The sequence below is a fragment of the Bombus pyrosoma genome, linkage group LG4, assembly GCF_014825855.1.
Source record: "Bombus pyrosoma isolate SC7728 linkage group LG4, ASM1482585v1, whole genome shotgun sequence".
NCBI lineage: Eukaryota > Metazoa > Arthropoda > Insecta > Hymenoptera > Apidae > Bombus > Bombus pyrosoma.
In genome coordinates, this window is record NC_057773.1 from 5,193,951 (window position 1) to 5,215,668 (window position 21,718).

The following is a 21,718-nucleotide window of genomic DNA, read 5'->3' on the forward strand; positions in this document are numbered from 1 at the left end:
GCGGTTCGTTCTCGATGGATTATGGCGTTTGCATCTTCACCCGTCACGAACGAATTAATAAAATCGCATGGACCTGCGAGTGTGGTCTCGTCTTTCTCGCGTACGTCGATGCACATCAATGAGCATTCGTTACGAGTATCGTCGTTCTCTATTTTCGTTAACTACGCTGATGAAATTCGGAAGTCATCGAATTAATGGATTTCGAGGTTGAAAAGAGAACGAAGGGGAATGGGATGGTTGAACGATGAATTACGAAATAATTCTTAAATATTGTCATAAGACTGGTACTGATGTCTGGCACTGATAATCGCAGTATTAATCGCTGCTTTTATACAAAATTAAAACAAATTTGTTTTCAATTGAGACGAATTAAAATACTCTCCTTTAATCCTCGCATGATATAAAGATAAGAAAATCGTTATATATCTTTCGTATGGTTCACGGAAAATTTGAACTCCATTACAGTGGTTAAAATTTGTCTTTCAGATTTTCTGAAACTGAACTAGTTTTTTAACCAGTTTCCAATGATCTCTACGACATCATAACGATGGAAAAAAAGGAACGATTGGAAAGATATATTGGAATATATTCCTAAAAAAAAAAAAAAAAAAAAAAAAATAATAAATGATTCATCAAGATTTATAAATGCAAGTTGATGAAGAACAAGACGAATAAACGATGAAGTTACGTAAATTTGCTTAATACGACAGCTGTACCGTCCACGGCCATTCTTCATCTCGCGTACGGGCTGTTCCTCTAGAAGTCCAGTCAAACCAGTGTAACACGAAGAACGAAGGCAAAAAGTACAACCATTGTTACTAGTTCCTGTTACCGTCTCCCGTCCACAATACCACTGCACGCTTCCTTTGCAACCGTGAAAAATAATCCGGCTTTGTCTATGATGTGCGCCACAATGCGCCACTGGTGCAAGCTATCGTATAGTCGCGGTTGAAATGCCTTTTCAGGGTAAAGTCGCGTTTTTACGAACGTACCAGTCGACAAATCACACGTATATATGCATTACATTGCGCGTTGAATCGCGTACAAACGAATGATCTTTAATGACGCTGCTCTATTTCATTCTGATCGTGGTCCTTTTTTTAACAAGCACTGAATTGAGATTTTAGAGACCTTGGGTCTCTTTCAAAAGTATTTCGATTACGAATTAAGTAATTTAAAAAATTAAGATTCTTTTTGTTCGGCAATTTATTTTAAATATAGAATAATTATACAGGCAAGCTTTGTTTCCGATTTATGAAATATTATGATTTATTCGTCAATTTGTCAACTGTTCCCTTAAAATGACGAGACACTAACACTTTGGATTGCGCGTAAAAAAGAATTCCAAAATAAAATAAGGAAGTTAAAAAATATGGACTAAAATTGTATAATCTTCAAAGTATAAAAGATCAACCGCTGAATGTCAATGACAGGAGCGTAACAAGACGCGACCGATGTAGAATGTCTTAAACCTTCATCCACTTCCTTCTTACAATAAAACAAACCGCAACAACCATAGACAAAAAGAAGAGGAGAAAAAACGGAATAAAAAAGATTTCAGGGAAATCCAACGTGAAAAATACAACGACCGGTAAACCAGTCGATTCGAGGACGCTTATACATCGATTTATGTCAGGGCTAATAACGCGGAATCGGGGATAGATAAGACCAGAAGCCGTATTGAAAAGCTCTTATTTAATCCGGTCGGTTCGGGTCTCAGCGTATACGAGCCGATTCAGGGGCGAATTATGGGCGTGTGTGAGGGGATTAATCACTGTACTGCGAGATACACGCGACACAGACACGCTTCCCTGCACCTACACGCGCGATTTACACGCGTGGACACGGCCCAAGGAGGTAGACACGACCGTGCAATTTCGAGCCACCACGCACTTACGCAGCTCGTACATTGATCGACCCGATTCTACGATTTGTCACGCCTCTTGTTCCACACCTAGCTTTCACTGCTTTGCGGATCAGAGGGGGCGGACATCGAGTTATTAGCCTCTAACCGCGATCGACCTGAAAAGCGGGGGAAAAAATGTTAGAGCGAACGATAGAGAGATGGGTTTGTGTCCTGTATGTTCGTTCTTCGATTTTGTGTACGCGTATTTTTCTGATTTCCTAGTAATTTTATTATACGAGGGTTTTGTATAGTAAGAGATGCCTTTGTTCTTTCATTCTGTTAACGTTTCTCTGTTTTCGCGTGTACGAACTCTGTTTTAGAGTTTCGCTTACCGAGAGATATTCGTTCTTTGACTTTACGAATATTTTCCTGATTTTGTACGAATTTTATCGTACACTTTTGTTTACTTTTACTTATACTTTTTTACTCACTGTATAGCTTTGTTCTTTGATTATACGATATATATGTTTCCTGATTTTCTGGTAATTTTATTTTACAGTCTTGTGTGATAACATGCGCGAATATATTGATGATGACAGTTTGTTAGGAGATAGCTATTTCGCGTTTATATCGTAGAAAATCGAGCATCTCTTATTAACCTGTCTCAATGTTTTGGAATGAGATTCGATACGACAACGTAAACGAGGGATGTTGTGAATTCTCAACTATATAGCGATCGGTCAGATTCAACCGATCGGTTGATATCGCGAACCTTGAATGAGTTACCGCTCAAGGTGGAAGTAAATTAAGTATACCTTTGGCACTTTATTTGCACTTTTAGTATACACGAAGAGTTTCACGTTCTGATCACGATGTTTGTACGATCTTGTTGAGACTGAATACGGTGTAGTACGACGCTCTGATGAAGATTGTCGTAGGATGTTGTTGCCACTTTCCTCCGAAGCTTCGTCTCGTCCTTATATACTAACTTTCCGTCTCCGAGTTTTCCATCGTTTATTGTTCCAAATTGTTTATTGCCAATTGTTTATCTTTACCCTGACCCATCGGGCACTTAAGGTGTTTTTTAGCCTTTTAATGAGGTCAGCATCGTAAAGTTTACAGCTTAGGGAGGAAGATAATTCAGACTTCCGCAAAAAAGGCAGAGGTGCTGTCCGAGTGATAAACAGACGGCCACTGCAAATCGCAAACAAAAGATGCTACCTGCAAACGCTACCATTCAATTCTATCAATTCTACATTCTTTCTATTTTGTCTTTATTCTCGTGCATTTTACCAAACAATATCGTCAAAATCAACGCTTTTCAATCTTTTTTATCTCGAATGACGACCACGTTTCACCATCCAGATGAGAAATATCCTACCTGTAAAGCCCATAAAACACTATGGACAAACAACTCAGCACGGAAATCTGAATAATCAAATCATTGGTCGTTTCCTGGCAATCCAACCGCGAAATCGCCACGTACCATGAAAGCAAAAGGGTAAAGGTATTGGAAAAGTCATCGCGACAGATATTGGCCAGTAGCCTGAATTCACAGATGGCGAAATAAAGACGGACGAGAATGTAGAAACAGAGAAGAGGAGAAGGAGAATCGAAACGAGATTCGCTCGTGAAAACCATCGAACCAACGTTCGACTATAACCTCTGTATTAATACGAATTGAAACGCGGGAACGGCTTTCGTGCCCTGGCAATTTGCGTTCAAGCTGGTCGATCGATATCCACCGGTCGTTTTTAACAATGGGCATTAATATCGATCAGTCGTAAAGACAGTGCGCGACCGTGTTCGGCCGCGCTTGATAAACCCGTTGAATTATCGCCTTTACGACACCTTAACGCTTGTCGCTGATACTTTACTGCAGCTGTTTCCCTTCTGTTATGCAGACACGTTCCTGTCATTATCGTGTGCGCAAAGAATGATCAGGATTATTACTCGTTCCTTTGATACTTCGCTCGTATTTGTTGTAGATTAATTTGTATTGTTTGTGACAGTCTGTTTCTGACTGCCTGTCGCTTACGTGTATTTTCGTGCCAACTACATTGTGAAAGGAACAAAGTATTCCTAGAATGAGATAACCAGACCGCGGATTTTTATGCAGAGTTACGTTTTTGACGATGTAATCGGAAAGATAGAGTCTCGATAGAAATTTTCTCCTATTAAATATTATAAAAAGCACTGTATTTTGGATATTTTCTACATTTTTCCGTGCATTCTGTGTAATTTTGTATTTTTTAATATGGTACAAATTCATAGAAATCAGTGGTACAGAGATAACTCAAAGCTCGTTAAAATATTCCTGAAGTATTTTTAATTACTTTAAAGATTTAAGAAACCTATGAAATAGAATGGCTGCAAAGAACGTCTAAAATATTTCTGAGACATTGCCTAACTTCCTTTTACCCTTATATTGGTTATTTAATTTCTTTAACTGTTTTTCAACACCTTCAATTTTAAAAGCAAAAAATCCTACGATTTTTAGCTCAAAGAATCAATCAGAGAATTTAACAGCGAATGATCTGAAATTGAAACTTTCAGTGAGCACGTACACGGTAGAATTAGACTGTGGTCGAACGTCACAGTGTGAAGCTAAAATAAAGTAAAGCATAGTTATACTATAGTAGAATACCCACACAGAAAGCCTAAGAAGCAGAGACAACTATTGCCATGCTGCGCCACTATACTACTTCTCAGTTTCATTGCCCCATAAACTCAATCGCAATTTTCCTTTCCTCTAGACATTCTACTTCCCTTCTTTATCGAACCAACTCTCATATTTTGAACTTTATTGTTCGCAAGAAACATCACGTTCCCTTTGTCTCTTCTTCGTCTTGTGCCTCAACACTTTAAGTTGGAACGTGTGCCATAAAGAAAGCACAAATGACATGAACCTCGTCCAGGGACAACAATCCGTGTCAACTCGAAGTTCTCGAGCATTGATACAGGCCGATAGTTCAGCTCTGATTCGCCGTGGTTTACGGTGCAGTGGGCCAGCGGGAGGCTGCGATACTTTCTCTTAATTTATGATACAAAGCGTGGTGATAAGGGCGCGACCATAGAAATGTCGCATTTCCAGTCGGCGACACGCGAAACGTGTCGAAAGTAAGAGTCGATCGACTGGCCATTGATACATGTAGCCGCTGAGCCAATTTTCGTTTCGGTGTTTCGCCTTTCGAGAAACTCGCGGTTCATTTATTAAGAAACGAATTTCATTCTGTATATTTAGGATAATAAGTTTGGTTCGTGGGTGTGATGACTTCTTGTGAGAAATTTGTAGGAAGCAAATTGTATTTTGTGCGATGGTGATTTCTTGTGAGAAATTTCTGCGAAATACATCTCATTTTGTGGGGTAGCGAATTTAGCGTGCGGGGTATGGTGATTTCTTGTGAGAAGTTTATAGCAAACGAATTTTACTTTGTCGGATAGCGAATTTGGTTTGTAGCGTATGGTGACCACCTTTTTATGGGAAATTTACTGAAAACAAATCTCATTTTTGCGGCACAGTAAATTTAGTTTGTGGAATGTGGCAATTTCTCGTAGATTGTTTGTGGGCTGTGTTTACGTTTTATGGGGGGAAATACTTTTTGCGGGTATTCCGAGTTTCTTCTGGAAAGGTGGAATTATTGAACTAAAATGTGGAAAGAGGAATGTGATATACAGAAGAAAGGATAAGCGAATGCGAGGAATGAAGAAATGTGTGGAGAATATCGGAATTGGGAAATGAGAAAGGAATATGAAATATGAAACGTGGGAAATACAAGATATCTCCGTAATCGTGGTACGACCGGAACAGAGGTGATTCCTCGTACAAAAGTAATTTGTAAAAACACTCTGTTGATTTTTGCACCCTTAAACTTTTCATAAGCGCGTAACATCTCGAGTTCACTAATAAGGTCGTAAACAGTGGCAAGTTTTTTACCCGGTAGGTTGTAAATCACGGTGAATTCACCGACGAGGAAGTTTTTGCTAGACATCGATGATCTTGTTAACGCGATAAATATCGGCGTTTTGTTAATTAACGCAACGCTATCTCGCACAGAAAACACCATAGCAACGAATAATTACATACAGGAAATCAAGGTATAATATAAGCCCGAGTCGATGTAGATAAACTAACAGCCGGAAGTAACGCGAGACATTTCACGCGGATAAAGTTAAAATAAATATTGCTAAGGCATAAACCGATTATAAACATAGGTGGAAAGTTGCAGTGAAAAAAAAATTGTGTAATACTAGTTTCTGTCGGAAATAGAACATCGCGATGTTTGAGAAGGAAAGGAAGAATAAAAAAGAGGAACTGGATTGGATCCTGTTATCTGTCCGATGTAACTATAACTTTGATGCGTAGGTTGATACATCCGGTTATTTTACCAACATATTCATAGTCTAAGTGCATACTTGATTTCAAATAGAATGAATAAAATTAAAGGGTGTAAAGAACGAATGAGAAACGAAATCTAAGTCTCATCCAACAAAAAGAAGATAGTTGAATAAAAGTCCCAAAACACGAATATGATAGAAAAAGCAATAAGAAATCCTAATTACGAGAATTAAAGAATTAAGAATTATGCGATTTTCGAGAAACTCGGGAAGGCATAGAACAAAAATTACGAAAACATTTCTTTTCCCTTCATTCAGATGAAATTTACAAGCTTCACCAAGATCTCTATGCATCTGAATTTAATGCCGGAAACGAATATTGAAATACCAAGCGTCGAACTATCGCGAAACGAGCCGAGAAGCGGACAGGAAGTGGCGCTGGTAAAAAAGCTCGTAGCTTTTTCAATTCCGTCCCTGTTGTTTGCTCGCGACGCCCTCGAAACTTCCGCAAGAAGCTGTCCCGATAATTTCTTTGGAATCCGGTTAATTTTTCCGCCGGCGGAGAAACATCACGGCCGTACCAACATCCACGTAATCCCGTGGCCGAGGTTCTTCCTGTGGCCATCGGAATCAGGCGTCCTCGTCTTTCATCCCGCCACTTTCTTACGTGCATTCCGCTCGGCGCGAGCACGCGGTGATCGTCGCTCTGATCGATAAAACCGAGTCTAACAACCTGTCCACCGTCCTGTCAGTCTATGCCACTATTATGTCGAAAGAATTGTTGTATTTTTATCATTTCATCATTTACCTATCTACTTTGCCTTTGTGTTAATCTTAGCGTTCTTACTTTTGATCGAAGAACAAAAAGATCTTATTTCTTAACGTTTTCCAATGTTATATCTATACAGGTTCAGAGATCTTAAGATCCAAAATAATAAGAAAATGATGTTTGAAGTGATTTCGTGACCTATTCAATGTAAAGTCATCGAATTAATTTGTAAACCTAATATTTAGATATCTTATGATGTAGATTATCGATGTAGAAATCTGACACTTTAATTTTCCATTGTTTCAGAAGAACATTGCGAAGTCTATATAAATATACAAACTAAAATTTCTATTTCCAATATCAGTAAAAAATACGTGTTGGTTAATTTTCAATAGATAATTAGATTTGATACAAATTCTTCGTATAAATATAACGTTTATATCGTTTGATTTTTCTTCGCGATTTTTAATATCTACACATTTATTCCTTGCAATTGTCAAATATAATTCTGTTTACAACACATATTCCGATATTCCGATATTCCGTACCACTTACGTACTAAATCTTTTTTTCGGGTAACATGGCCTTCGAAACGCTTCGAAAAAATTCGACTGCAAAATACGGTTTACTTCCATGATGTTCTTAGAATTTAGAACTTATAATCGGGTATTTCATCTTCGCGAAGCATCGTTAAATCAGAAGCCACGAGAAGAAGCTGCTATCGGTGTTGCGGCTGTTAGGATCCCTGGATCCTTTATACCATGTTTCCGGTCGCGCGGAGGCCGCACGTGACTTCGATACTCTTCGCTTCACCTCAGCTTGCTACCTGTCCCAATTTAATCTATCCGGGGTCCCGACCAGTGGCGATTACCACTGCTGCAGCTCACAACCGCAGCTCTGTTTCGTCTACACGTGTAAATAATACAGCAGAGGGAATGCTAATATCGATATTATAATACGACGGGTTCATAGTAGCGCCCCGAATTATGCCCCCGTTCGAAGATCGATCAAGATCTCACACCTGAAATCACTTTCGGTTACTCCCGTGTGATTCGTGATTCGATCAGCCTTCCCTTTTCGACCACCCGTTGCACCCTTTCGTCTTTTTCTTCCACCGTTCTGGTTATTTTTTGCGAAGAAACTGGTTTATCTGCTCGAATCTTCGATATCGAAGATTCCAGACTTGTTCTTTTATTTTATCTTTAAACAAATGTCAACGTTGAATATCGAAACTTTCGTTGCAGCAATAAGCAAAGGAAATAGAAATTCGTGTGGACGAGGAGACGAATATCGTAACTTTCGTTAAGAAGCATTGCGTATCTTTTATCTTTGGTATTTTAGGCAGAGATAAGAATCGAGTGGAGATTTTCTATACGATCGAACGCGGCCCGTTAAAGATGATTATGCAATCTGAAGCGGGGCAATTTGCATGGGGAAGCTATTTAGCCGGTGGCAAGGCAACGAGAATAACGGGTTAGGGAGGACGCGCGATGTCGCCGTGGATCGTGACTATGCTAATGACGGATCACTGGGTTCATTCATAAGAGAAGAAACTCGCTGAATGGACGAAAGACCCTGGCTTGGCCTCGGTAGTACAATGTGTCTTGAGAACCGTGACGTATAGTGGTGGACAGAATGGAAGTTTCAAGGATGAAACGAAGAGGGTATTTTAAAGATACAAATTTTACAAAACTGAATTATTATTGTTAAAAGCAACGAACGAGGCAATGGCACGTAGTAAACTGACGTCCACGAGGAGTTACTCGGCTGAAGGTGTGGTAGCTGTAATTGATTGCGTCGTAACTGTAAAATTAATTGTTCGTTCAAGCGGAGCATGTAGCAATAACGAATAAATAGTATAATATATTACGATCCTCGGCATGTGAACGTTTTCGTTTTTTGCCATTTGGTGCTTGTGCTACTTTGTATCCTTATCAAATCGCTACGTCGTCACTAAGAAACAGATAAAAATTAGAAAGGAATTGAAATGTGTTAAATAAATACGTATAACATACTTTGATCACTTTTGATTAATCTTTAAGAATAAGGTAACAAAATGTTAATTAACAAAAATCGAATTGTGTCAGACAATCATATATATGTATTTAATATAAACAAGAGTTTAAATATAGGGCATCAAAATATTAATCGACAGAATAAAACACAACTAGCTATTCCTTAGTATGACCGCTTTACTTGCCGAACCAAATGTATCTGCATGTAGTCGCGTCTTGTCGTTTCTCAAAGACTGTAACATTAAAGTATAAAATGCACACGTATATTTATATTTGCAATGCATGACGAATAAATCTCAGCAAAATTTGGAAGAAAACACGACTCGTATTTTCCACTAAAAAAATGAGCAAAACCCACGTAACGTTTCTAAGATTCATGAAAATTCACAGGACTAACTACCAGCATATAAAGATCGAAATAGGAAGATACGCTCTTCAAACAGTAAAAACTATATTTAAACGTACGACAAACCATAGTAAGTCGAATGCGCGACGATTATTGTAGGAAATGTTCGTTTTGTACGTTTTATCCGACACACCATCCTCTTTGTAGACGAGATCGAGAGTTTTATTGAATAGATCGTTTTAATGAAAGAGGAGAGGATCGTGGTCGGTTCAACAGGTGTTTCAAGCCCGGCAATTGATCGTAGCGTCGACGAAGCTTTCTGTTTCTGGCCGTGTCCGAGCGAGCCGACCTCGTAAAAGGTATAGTGAATCGGTGGTCGATAATTAAAGCGACGATCAAAGGAATCGCTTTTCCAGCCGTGACACACCGGTGATTGGCCAGCTGGTGATTAAACGATCTTGTGTCACAGCTACGATTCTTCGTGCTGTTCATGCTCAACCGCGTTTCTTATCGGGGCGGACCGAATTGTCCGCGCGAAAAATTGCGCGCCGTGTCACGCTCCGTGAAGTCGCATCGCCATCGTGTTCAACGCTTGTTTTTGGACGAGGCCAGCGGTAGCCGACAATGGGAGTTTCCTCTCGAGTTCATCGAGGAATACACTACGAGTTCCAGTTATTCTTCGGGAAGGAACACTTTGCTTCGCTTCAGGTGCGTATTACGGTTAGAAAAATGGAAATCGAGGCGTTTCGATTCTTTAATTACCCTCGAGTGGTTTAAAATCGTTTTCTAGCTGAACAGACAGAAGGGCCGTGGGATTTTCAGATAATTTCACGGTAACATAGAGGCTTTAATGAGTAATCGCCGAGAATAAAGCAAGGGCACCAAGATCGACGAAAGTCGATGCCGTTCCCTTTCGACTGCGTTCACAGATCAATTGCAGTAAAATTGGCCGACTGTAAAGTTCCCGAATCTTTCAAAAACTCAAGTTAAGATTTGATAAAACACCTGAAATAAGAGCAACAATCCAAAATTAACATTTTTCCTATCAATGTAATATGTTTGGTAAATATAATGCAAATTATTCTAATTATTTAAATTACAAAGGGAATTAATTAATAAACGATTAATTGTTATATAAATCATCAAATTTGAAACTTTTATAAAAAGAATATAGATCCAAAAATAAAATCCTCTAAGAACAAATTCCAGCTAAGATAAAATCTATTATCTATAAACTCTAAGAGAAGTAAACCTTGTTATTCCTATCAACGGTCATCAACGTTTTCAAAATTGCAACACTAAACACTCTGTCCGGCTGTCGAGCTAAACGATATCACAAACGTTCATTGTTCACCGGCTGTGGAGAAGCAAGAACGATCGAATCTATGCGATCGATCGCAGGGTGGAATCACGGGACGTCGACGACGTTTACCTAGAAGCATGCAGAGAGCTGTTCGTCACGGTCCAGAGACCGCAACCCTCGGCACTCGCGCCAGCAAACTGAACAGACTTTGTCGAACCGACGTGAGACAGGTGCGACTGAACACCCTCGTTTCAGCCTTTATCGCTGCTTCGTGCCACTGGAAACGATACTCTATCGTTGCCACCTGCGGACAATCGCTGCCCTTTTCCATCGATTTCCTGTGGATCATGCTCGCCTCGTGATCTCAGACAACCTGTTGAGATGTCTTTTCTGGTGAACTCGTTGGAGAGAGTACTTCTTCTTTTTGCTTACGGCCTGGTGAATTGCAACTTTGTTGCAGAGGATGAGTCAAGAAGAACGAGTCGGATATGTTGGAGCAAAAATGTGTTTGTAGTTTGCGGCTGAAGATCGTTGACTGAGATGCTTCTTCACGTTCGGCTCTTCCTTTTTCAGTGTTTGTTGCCATGGGTCGATTCTTTTTTCGTGCAATTCTTAAGTGGTATCGTTGGTTAAGCCGGTGGTTTCCATTAGATTTAATTCCTCGTAGGCAAATATCTTTTCTCAGTTACGATATATATTATAAATAAAATAAAATGTTGGTATATTTATGCATATCTTTGCTACACTTTATAATAATTCAGTTACATAGTCCAGCTAGTGTCCAAGATTTTTTTAAATAACGATATCACACAGTATTAAACTCTTCGTTTTAGAACATCTCATAAAACATAATCCACTTGTGTGTATATTTTCTAATCCAAAAGATGCGTCAGTAAAGACAATATTAAAGTCATCGCACGATACTGGAGTTCGCGTTCGAAAAAATTGATTAATAAAACAAAATCAAGGAATCTCGAGAAAGGCAAGAATAAAATAATCTTCGCCGATCTACGATACGATTCCACAAAATCTCCACACAATGGGCGCCACCGACGCAGCTAACCTTCGTTTCCGGTCATCTAAATCATCGAATTCGGCGACGATATCTTACATCTCGCTAAACAAATACCTTCAACGTCCGATAAATTTGCTTTCTTCTCGCACATCGTGGGTCGTGGATCGTGGACACGCGTCGCCGACGATCCTATCGATGGACAGGTGCGACCAGGTGCAAAGTTGTTTTCAGAAGCGTGCCGACTACGAGCTCCTAAACTTTATCAGGCTGTCCCGGGGCCGGTTGAAACAGGAGCGAATGCGATCAGACCGATTCCTATCTGAATTTGTTGCAATAACTTGTTCGTGTATCTGGTCGTGTCGCGATCCCTACAGATAGATGTCGCCTGCCGGAATTCACAACTCGTAAAGTTGATGACGAGGCGTTGGATTTGTCGAGCCTGTTGTTAACGATCACACGATCTTCCAACGTGATCGTTTGCCTGGGTTTATTGGCTACTAACTATTGGCCAACTGACACGTGCGTGATTTTTCGAATGATATTTTATTATAGATATTAATTTCATTAATTTTAAATTATTAAAAATTCTTTTTTCAAATTTACGGGATATTTATTCGCTAATTTGTTAGAAGTGTTTTTGATAGATTAGATAGTGTTTCATATTATGTTTATGAGATGTTTCTGAGAATTGATATTCTTATGAATATAAAGATATGCTTCATGGTTTAGTTATCACGATGAGTATCTTATCCTGGACTTAAATATTTTTCCATTTCTCCATGGTTAAATGTCACATAAATGCGTAAACATTCGTGGTTTACTGATTTCCTTAGGAGATCGATATTTGTTTAATACTTTGATACATTGAAAATAGGCTAGTATCGAATTTCTGTACCGAGGATTTATAAAATAGGGTTTTTTAAATAAAATAATATATAATTTAAAGAACGCGCGAGTGGATAAATAAATATCACGCATTATGTTTGATTTAAAAAAACAGAGAACAAGTCTATATAGTAAAGTACACTACATTTTACTATGCAATAAAATATAGAAATTAGTAATTATATAAATAGCGAGTACAATGACCACTCGATATTACGAAGATAACGATCCGATCTTCTCTCTATAACTTTTTATTACATTTCACGATTATTACCTAGGAGAAGAAATCTTCTAAGAATTCTGATTTACTAATTAAAAAGAGTACGACCAAGGGGCATTAAGTATGGACATTTCCTATTATCATCGTTCTGATTCTCACAAATTCCTTCGTGTAATAAGATGATCGCCGTGGAGTCTTCGTTGGCAGTAAGTTTAAGCGTTAGGTAATTTTCTTTCGACACGGTAATAACGTCGATGACAACTGAGCGCTTCCCAGTACGACCGATGCTTCTCGGTTGGTTTTGCATCGTTGTTTGCCCGTTTGTCGTGGTCATCATCCGTTAGGAAGAATCACAATTCGCTAAGATCCTCGCCGTGGGAGAGTCGTTCGATCTGGATCACCACGAGAAGAATCGCTTCGGGTAAATCGATCCCGCGGCGCGTACCACCGGGTCTGCGAGGTGTGTCACGGTCACTTGGCCAAGAAAACGTTTAACGCTCGACGAAATCGATGAAAACAAAGTCCATCGTGTTCCAGACTCTCGGCAAATTTTTCATCACCATAGAATCGAAATTCGAAACCTTATGACTTTCCTAAATTTGTTAATTCAGTCGTTTTGTAATCGATCACTTTATTAATCACGAAATCAAGGATTTACAGTTATAAATTGATTTCAGTTTCACATCAGCTAGTTCCAACGTGAGAGTAACGTAAAGATAGTTACCTGGTCTTAACGTGAGGATAAGGTAACTTACTTTTTTACAGAAATGGAAGAATATGCGCGACAGCGGAAAGATAAATATTTGGATCAATAAATTGTTATGTTCAGGGTATTATAAAATTTAGATGTTGTTGGCGAGAGTATAAAGAGAAGAATTAAAAGCAGAAAAGGGATTTTACTATGTTGGTTGTCGAATGTTCTCGTTGGCTCGTAGCATCCGCCTGAAACGAAAGTAGGATGATGCGTCTAACGCTGGGCTATCATTTACACAGAAAACGGAGGTGGCCGAGCACAATTTTCACTTCGTTACGGGAGTGAAATTTCTTTTGCATGCGCCGCGCTATTCCGCGCGGAATCGCGTGCAAACGGTCGCGATGCGACCCGATAAATTCGCTTCGGACGACTCGCGCATGTGCGCCGCAACACCGGCGCACGCGAGTCTTCTGACCGGACGTAATTTCACGTTGGAACGTCTTCAATCTTTCCCTTCCTCGTCGTACGTTCTCCGCAAATAAATCCGATAAATCGAATCCCTCGTGTTGACGATGTTTGCCAAGGATTGACGACGTTTGAAAAATTGTGGCATCCGAAATTTTATATTTTGGGTAAGTTGATTTGCATGATAGAGTGTGCAAAGCGTATAGATTCAGTCCAGAGATTTAACTTTATGGTATCTTGAAGATAGAATGGTGTCATGAAGTAAGATTTAATGTTATAGTTCTCGAATGAGAAGCTTCATCATTCGACATGTTTGTAGACATTACGTTTACGAAACTGTATTCCGACAAATGATGGAATATTCCAGTAGAAAAAAGACAGATATCGTTCAAGGAACGACATCTATCATATTTTCCTCGATGGTCTTCTATATAAATTAATTGACTCCTGGAATTATTAAGTTTGTGATTAGAAATGAAGAATCGATCAACGAAGTAGTTAAAATATTTTCGATTAGTTTAACATATCTATGACAGGCAAGATTTCTTTAATTATTCACATAACTGGGAAACTTACTTGGAATTGCTTTAAACATTATCCATTAAAATCAAACTTGAGGACGATTCGAAGAAGATGCAAGAAATTCCAATTTGAAGTCTGCTTATCATTAAATTTTGATATTAAAACTAAAACTCTGAGTACCTACAACGATCTGTATAAGAACTAAGGTGTACTCGATCAACCAAGTAATTAGATACTATCATTACTTTCGTATCCAAGAAACGTTTCTTTAAATCAATTTAAAAACTCACTAAACTCAACAACAAGAAGACTGAAGAACAAGCAACGTTCGAACCGAGGGGTCCGCCTGAAAGCCCCATTTGCTTCCACCTAAAAGACCGTTCAACCCAGTAAATGGCAAAGGATACGGTGCCGAACAGGTGCACGAAAGATCCGCCTAAAAAAACCCGTTCAAATCAGTCCGAACAGATTTCGAGTGGTCACATCCTTTATCTCCTTAACCGCTCCCCTCGGCAACGTGTTCAACCTCGAGGAGATTCATCCGAACTCCATCCCCGGATCTGCGTCGTTTCTGAAAGCGGAAGCGGCCATGGTGGCGGTGGCCAGGCCCGGTGACGAAAGGGAGCCAAGGTGAACGAAACGTAAAGAAAGCAGAAAAAGCTGCGTCTCGGAGAAACAGAGAGAACGAAGAACGTCGCCGCCAAGCAACGAGAGGGACCAACTTACGAGGAAGGGTTCTCGGGGGCAGCGACTACGAGGACTACGAGGCAAAAAGAAAAAAAAAGAAAGAAATGGGGGAACGCGATTCGAAAAAGCGAGACGGAGAATCGGGCCCCGGATGAGACGAAAGAGGAGAAGAAAAAGGGGGAAGGAGAGAAAGAGAGAGAGATGAGGAGAAGCGAGGTGTACGTTTCCTCGGCAGGGAGCCTGGCCAATCGGAGCACGGTGGGCGCCGCGGGTAGGAGGAGACAGTTCCGCGCCGACAGGCGACGTAATCACCCGCGGCCGTGTTCGCCGTTGCTCTCTGGCCCCTCCGGGCCCTCTTCCCTCTCCCTCCGCCCGTGGTTCGGGCCCCTTCAGCTCCCTCCACGAACACGACACGAGAGTGACCCCACCACGGACCCCGAGGAGCTTACGTAGCCACGACGGTCACCGACCAGGTCGCGAACTTTGATCGCGGCTTCTACATTATCTTTCGATTAAAATAATGTTTCGGCAAGTTCTGATAGTGGTTCCTTCATTTATGGTTTATAGAACGTTTGCAATTGTTATATTGGGGATTTTCATAAGGTAGTTTTAGAGTTCGGCAGCTTCTGATAATGGGTCCTTCATTTATGGTTGTCAATGGAATCGTAAATTTTTCATGGGACGTTTGCAATGCAATTATATTGGGGATTTGCATAGGGTAGTTTTAGAGTTCGGCAGTTTATGGTAGTGGGCCCTTCATTTATTATTGTCAATGGGATTGTAGTATGTTCATGAAACGTTTGCAATGATTATACTGGGATTTGCATAGGGTTGTTTTAGAGTGGATTTGTGAAACAAACGGAATTGAAAGGATGTTGGTTTAAACTATTTAGCTAATTGCTTGATGTGGTCTTCAGATGTATGCGGAGGATCGTAGTATTTTGGCAGATTACGTAGGTAGGATTGCTTTACAGTGGTATTGTGAGACGATTGGAATTATTGGAAAATCATTGGTTACAAATTTGCAGCAGATGTTTGAGAAAGCCTTTGAATGGACGATGGTTGTAGATCGGTGAATTGCTGAAGGTTGAGAATGATAGTGATTTTTAGATATTTGTAAGATGGCGTGGTGGTTATTTCGGAGAGTCGTATAAGACTGTTGCATAAGACTGCGCAAGATTGTTTTAAAGTTATATTATGAGGAATTGCGATGATATTGCTTAGAAGTTTGAAGTGGCTTTTAGAAGATGATCGAGAGTTGGTGATTGGTGAAAACTGAGGGAACGTTTAATAATATAGTTATTGATAATAATTGAAGTAAATCGTAAATCTAGAGCTTAATGCGGCATCATAAAGATTATAAAGAAGAGTAATAATATATATCAGGACATTTAAAACGACTCTCGATAAAACCCTGTTACTTATTACTTATTCACTGTCGTTAGCTACCAAGGATTTGATATATGCGTATCAAAAACGATCACTGATATTACACATGAAGAGACATACGCGTGCTCGTTTACGTCATGTCGTCTTGTGCAACACCTGGGATCAGTGTCCACTATAAATGTAGCCGCGAGCGAGAAACACTCAAGTGTTTGGTCGATTGATAGGAGAGACAGGTTGGTTAAGAGGTCGTTAGGAGGCTAACAACGTCTTTACGTTTGACACTTTAACCAGAAGAAATGTACAAGCTGCTCGTTATTCAGGATTTATTCATTAGCGAAACGCTGTTCCTGTTCCTTCTTATTTAGAACAGAGAAGAAATTCAGACGACTTATGAAACTCAATTTACGATTCGTAATGTAACTAAGCTAATTAAGTTGTAATTTCGTATTCACAATTTTCTTTTGTTTCGGTAGCAATCAATTTTTATTGTAAGATAGTACGGAACTTCTTTAAATCTTGAAGCTTAACCACTTAAGAATCGAGATGACCTCGCGTGCACTGCATTATTCCACTTTATACATTCACGAGGTTGTCTCGTTTCTCAATTTCTTATCCGTTTATTTACAAATATTTGAAATATTTGAAAAGAATGGAAGACTTAAGACTAAAGCCTATATATTATAATAATAATATTTTACCTATTTCAATATTACTATTATTATTATTATTATTATTATTTTAGTCCGTGCCTTTCGGCTTTGGACGAACTTTCAATTTACATTTCTTACACCTATTTTGTTCCTTACATATCTACCTCTTATCTACTCTATTGTATTGCACTCCTTTTGCTTATTCTTATCTCTCACAGCTAAAACTAATGACTAAATACTATTGCAATTTATGACTACACATTATTGCCACTTTTGGTCTTTTGCCTCCTTGCTGTGCTACCTTTTCGTCTTTCCTTCCCGTCTTGTATTGCCCTTGCCCTTCTCTTCTCTATTATTGCTTTTAATTCCGTTAGTTCTTCTCCAGTCTCATTCAGTGTTTTTTCCATGTCTTTTGGTCCCTCCCGTTATTTCATATTTTTCTATTACATGTCTCAGGTCTTCTTCTTTCCTTTTACATAGTCTGCATCTTTTTTCTCCCTCTTCTTTCCAGTATTCCCTCGCTTTGGTCTCGTTTCCACATCTGAATCTGGCTAGAATGTCCTTCCACTTCATCCTCCCTTCCAAATACTTTGGTATCTCATCTTTGGTTATTTTTCTACAATGTTTGTTATATTTGGATTCCCTTATCCTTTTCCCTCTCTCTTCTGTTTCTCTCTTCCTTTTTTCTTCTATAACTTGGTCTGCTGTCAACCTTTCTTGCTCTTCTCTTGCTTCCATCTGTGTTCCTCCATTTCTCACCTCTTCTAGCCCCTTCTTTCTCTTTCTTGCTCTTTTCCCTTCTTGGCCATTTCCCCAGTTTCTCTCTCTTTCCTTTATGCACTCTTTTACCAGCTCCTTTTTCGATTCTAGGGTTTTCTTCTCGTACCTTGCCTATTTAAATAATTTACCTGGAATTATCTAACAGAAAGTTAACCAATTAGTATCCACAAGCATCCGGGCCATTTCTATTCAATTTCTACTTTTCTATCCTTGTAGACATTCTTAATTTTCGCCTAACATATAATTATGAAATGCAATGGACTCTTAAGAAGAATATTTCCTGAAAGTTGGGCAGCCCGTTTACCGGCCGATCAATTAAAAATTCTGGAATTTCGAATAAATTTCACGCAGCTGCCAACGAACGCCGAGACCTTCCTCAACTTCCTGTTCGCCGCGCCATGCCGCTTGAAAATCCGGGGACCGAACGTGGCGAACCGGTTGGTGCCACGCTCGATCGGGGTGTGTAATTTCGTGTTATTTTCTCATTACACTGAAGCAACGACGAAGATGGGATATCGCCAGCGGCTGCGTAATCCGGTGCCAAAAGATACCGACGAAGGCGTTGAAACGATAAGTAGCGTACCGTCGGACCAAAACGTGAAACGGGACCACCGTATTCACACTTTCATCACAACATGAACTCGTCCTTAGTCGATTCTTTATTATTTCACAATAAAAATGATGGGATTGTTTTAACACATTCGAGACCGATGTATTATTTACAAAAATTTTTCAATATTTCTGTATAATTATGGAGTCGCGATCTTCACACCTTCATCACACGAATTCGTATTTAGTCGATTCTTTATCACTTCGCGTTAGAAATTAACACGTTGGCTGTCAGACGAATTTTCCATGGTTTGCCCAAGGCGCCGACGTGAACTTTTCATTACGCGATGCATATTACGTTGAAATATTATTTGCAGCAAATAAAATGAGTTATAAAATCATGCTTGAAGCATTTTTCGTGGCGAGGGCCACCGGTGACCCCCAGGGCGTTGTAGACAATTATTACGATTATCCTTTTTTCAAACAATCATGCTATGTACTTTTAATATTTGCTGCGTCGCCGGTCACCGGTGGCCCCCACGGCGCTATAGCCAAATCGAGTGCCGATCACCGATGATCCCCATGGCAGACAACGTGTTAAGAAATTGATGTAACACATTTGAGATCGATGTATTTTTACACGAATCTTTGTATTTTTTCATACAACTATGGAATTACGATTATTCACACTTTCATCGTCCGAGTTCGTCAGTAGATACTTTATTATTTTACGCTAGGAATTAAGAAATTGGTTTAATGCATCGAAAATTGGCGTATTTTTATAGACAATTTTATACTTTTCTCTATAATTATTAAATCACAATATTCACACCCTTAAATCGTACGAACTCACCCTCGCTCGATCTCCTTTCAGTTCACAGTAAAAATTAAGAAATCGTATTAATACACTGAGAGACCGATCCAAAATATTTTAACAAAAATTTTTCTGCGTTTCTGTACAATTATGACTAATAATTACGCATAAATGGAAAAATTTATGGGGATTACAGGGACCAGTTGTTTCTGAAATCTTCAGCCGTTTAAAAGACCATTGATTAATCTTTACTGTTCGTATAATTCAGAGTACATGTATATATATCTTGTAAATAAAGAATAATAATTGATAATGAAAGCAGAATTTTCAATGGATCGTTCAGTTTGTACTTAATTTTTGTAAAAGTTTTTCAAAAATAAGATGTCATGTTTTAGATCTGTAAAGGTGACTGTTCACAATGTTATCTATAACAGATTCTAGTTGTCTCAACGATGTGCTCGACAGTGACGACACGGTTTTTCTACTACTTTCTCGGTCGAACCAGGTAAGCCACAAAAAGGAGATAATGGAATCTAATCGATTCAATTCCCGTTCGTAGGAAATTGTTTTCTCGTTGTCCCGATCATACTGCATCGCGTGGCTCAGTGATTTCGTAGCGAAACTGTTATTCTACGCTCTGAATTCACCGATCTTCTCTCCGGTACTTTCTCATCGAACCAACTACTCATAACGCTTACCTATCGGTGAACAGATGAATCAATTTTGTCAACAGACTAGTTTCAAAAAGTATTAATATACTATCCAAATATTCTCAATGGTATATACGTCTTCAATGTCAATTAATTTCTTTGATACTCTATAGATTTCGTTAAAGATAATTCCAACATTTCTCAAAATCAATTACTTCAACTTTTTCATTCCAAAACTGTCCAATTTTTGAGTTCGAACACCGTGGGTTCAAAGCGTAATCGTCAATTCGTTGTTTTTTTCGCAATTCTTGCGTACAGTTTCCATCAACTTTATCACACATCTTGACCTGTTATTTTGCTCCAGTACTTTCCTTGATAATTTAGATCGATTATTGCTACTCCATACGAAAGTAGCAGGTGCCCTAATACCTTTGAACGACGATGTATGTGTACACTGCACCTTTAATTTTAACAGCAACAATGTATAACAATCTTCGCTATTAAAATATAATGATAGCTTACGCTTCTCGATTTTACTAAAGCAAATAAACATTGCAAACTTTTCGAGGTCCTAATTCGATATCCGTAGCTTGTATATAAATGGCCACTCAATTAAGCTCTGTCCCATGAATTTACATTCCCCTATCAGTCACCAATTATCGGTAGCTAACCGCATTACGCCGTGGAACAAGTATAATTAATAAACCGGGCTCGCAGATCCGGGGATAAGAATTCTCGCGAGCTGCTAGACGATAATGAATTCACGTACGAAGTAAGAAGAGCAAAAAAAAAAAAAAAAAATGGGGAAGGAGGAGGGAAGGGAACGCGAAAGGAAGAAAGAACGAGTAAAAAAAGGGAACGTGGTTGGATATACGAGGCTGGTTTGAAAGACATTACCTACCCTACGTCCGGCAGGGCTGAAAGAAAGAAAGAGGGGAAAAAAACGAAAGAAAGAAAGAAAGAAAGGTGCACCTGCTGGCGGTGCTACATTTGCTGACCTACGATTACATCGACATTTGCTCCAGGAATCGTTTTCCCGGTCAGATATCGATCTAAGCGGTTCACTCTGGCTCGCGACGATCCATTTTCTGCTAATCTGCGATCGAGAGTTTTCACGTAATTCGACACCGTTTCGTGCTGTTCTATCGTCGTGAGCAACGCGAATATCAGACATCTTGATGCTGTTTAAGTTATGCCGGGCAGAATGGCGGCTCGCTCGCGAGAGATCCTTCTTCGAGGGATTGATTTGGCTGCGTTGGATAAGGTTATAATGGCTGCTGGAGCCTAGAGGAATTTTGTTCGATGAAATAAAAGTTCTAGTATACTGATAAGGAATTGTAATCAACTGGTGTGAGAATGTTAGTTGAAATTGTCAGTATTCAGAGTTGTGTTTGAAAGAAACAATAGTTTATATATCGGAAATTGATCACTGGTAAGAAGAGTGGTTGTAATTGGTGGTTTGGATTCGGAATTAGAGTTGAGGCTACGAGGCAGTTAATGTAATTAGTTTGAGCGAAGAATGAAGAAGGGTTTTTGAAAGGAAGGTTTAAAGAGGTCCGAACTAGCGTTGAAATTCGAATTTTCAAAGCTTAATTAACGTTTGATATTTCCTTCACAATGTATTAATTTTCACATTAATTTCTCGTTTATTTCAAACACCGTGGATTCTGTCCTTCCGATGATCCAACGATTCACATCGACGCGTCAAAACTTCCACTCCACCGCAAACGAAATGGCCTGCTTTCACTCCAACAGGTACTTCCAATTTCTATTTTCTACTC

General features: G+C 39.3%; 1 pseudogene; it reads right to left on the reverse strand.

Moving 5' to 3' along the window:
• Nucleotides 1-17,485: 17,485 nt before the first annotated feature.
• LOC122567217 lies at nt 17,486-17,939 on the reverse strand (annotated as a pseudogene).
• Nucleotides 17,940-21,718: the final 3,779 nt, after the last annotated feature.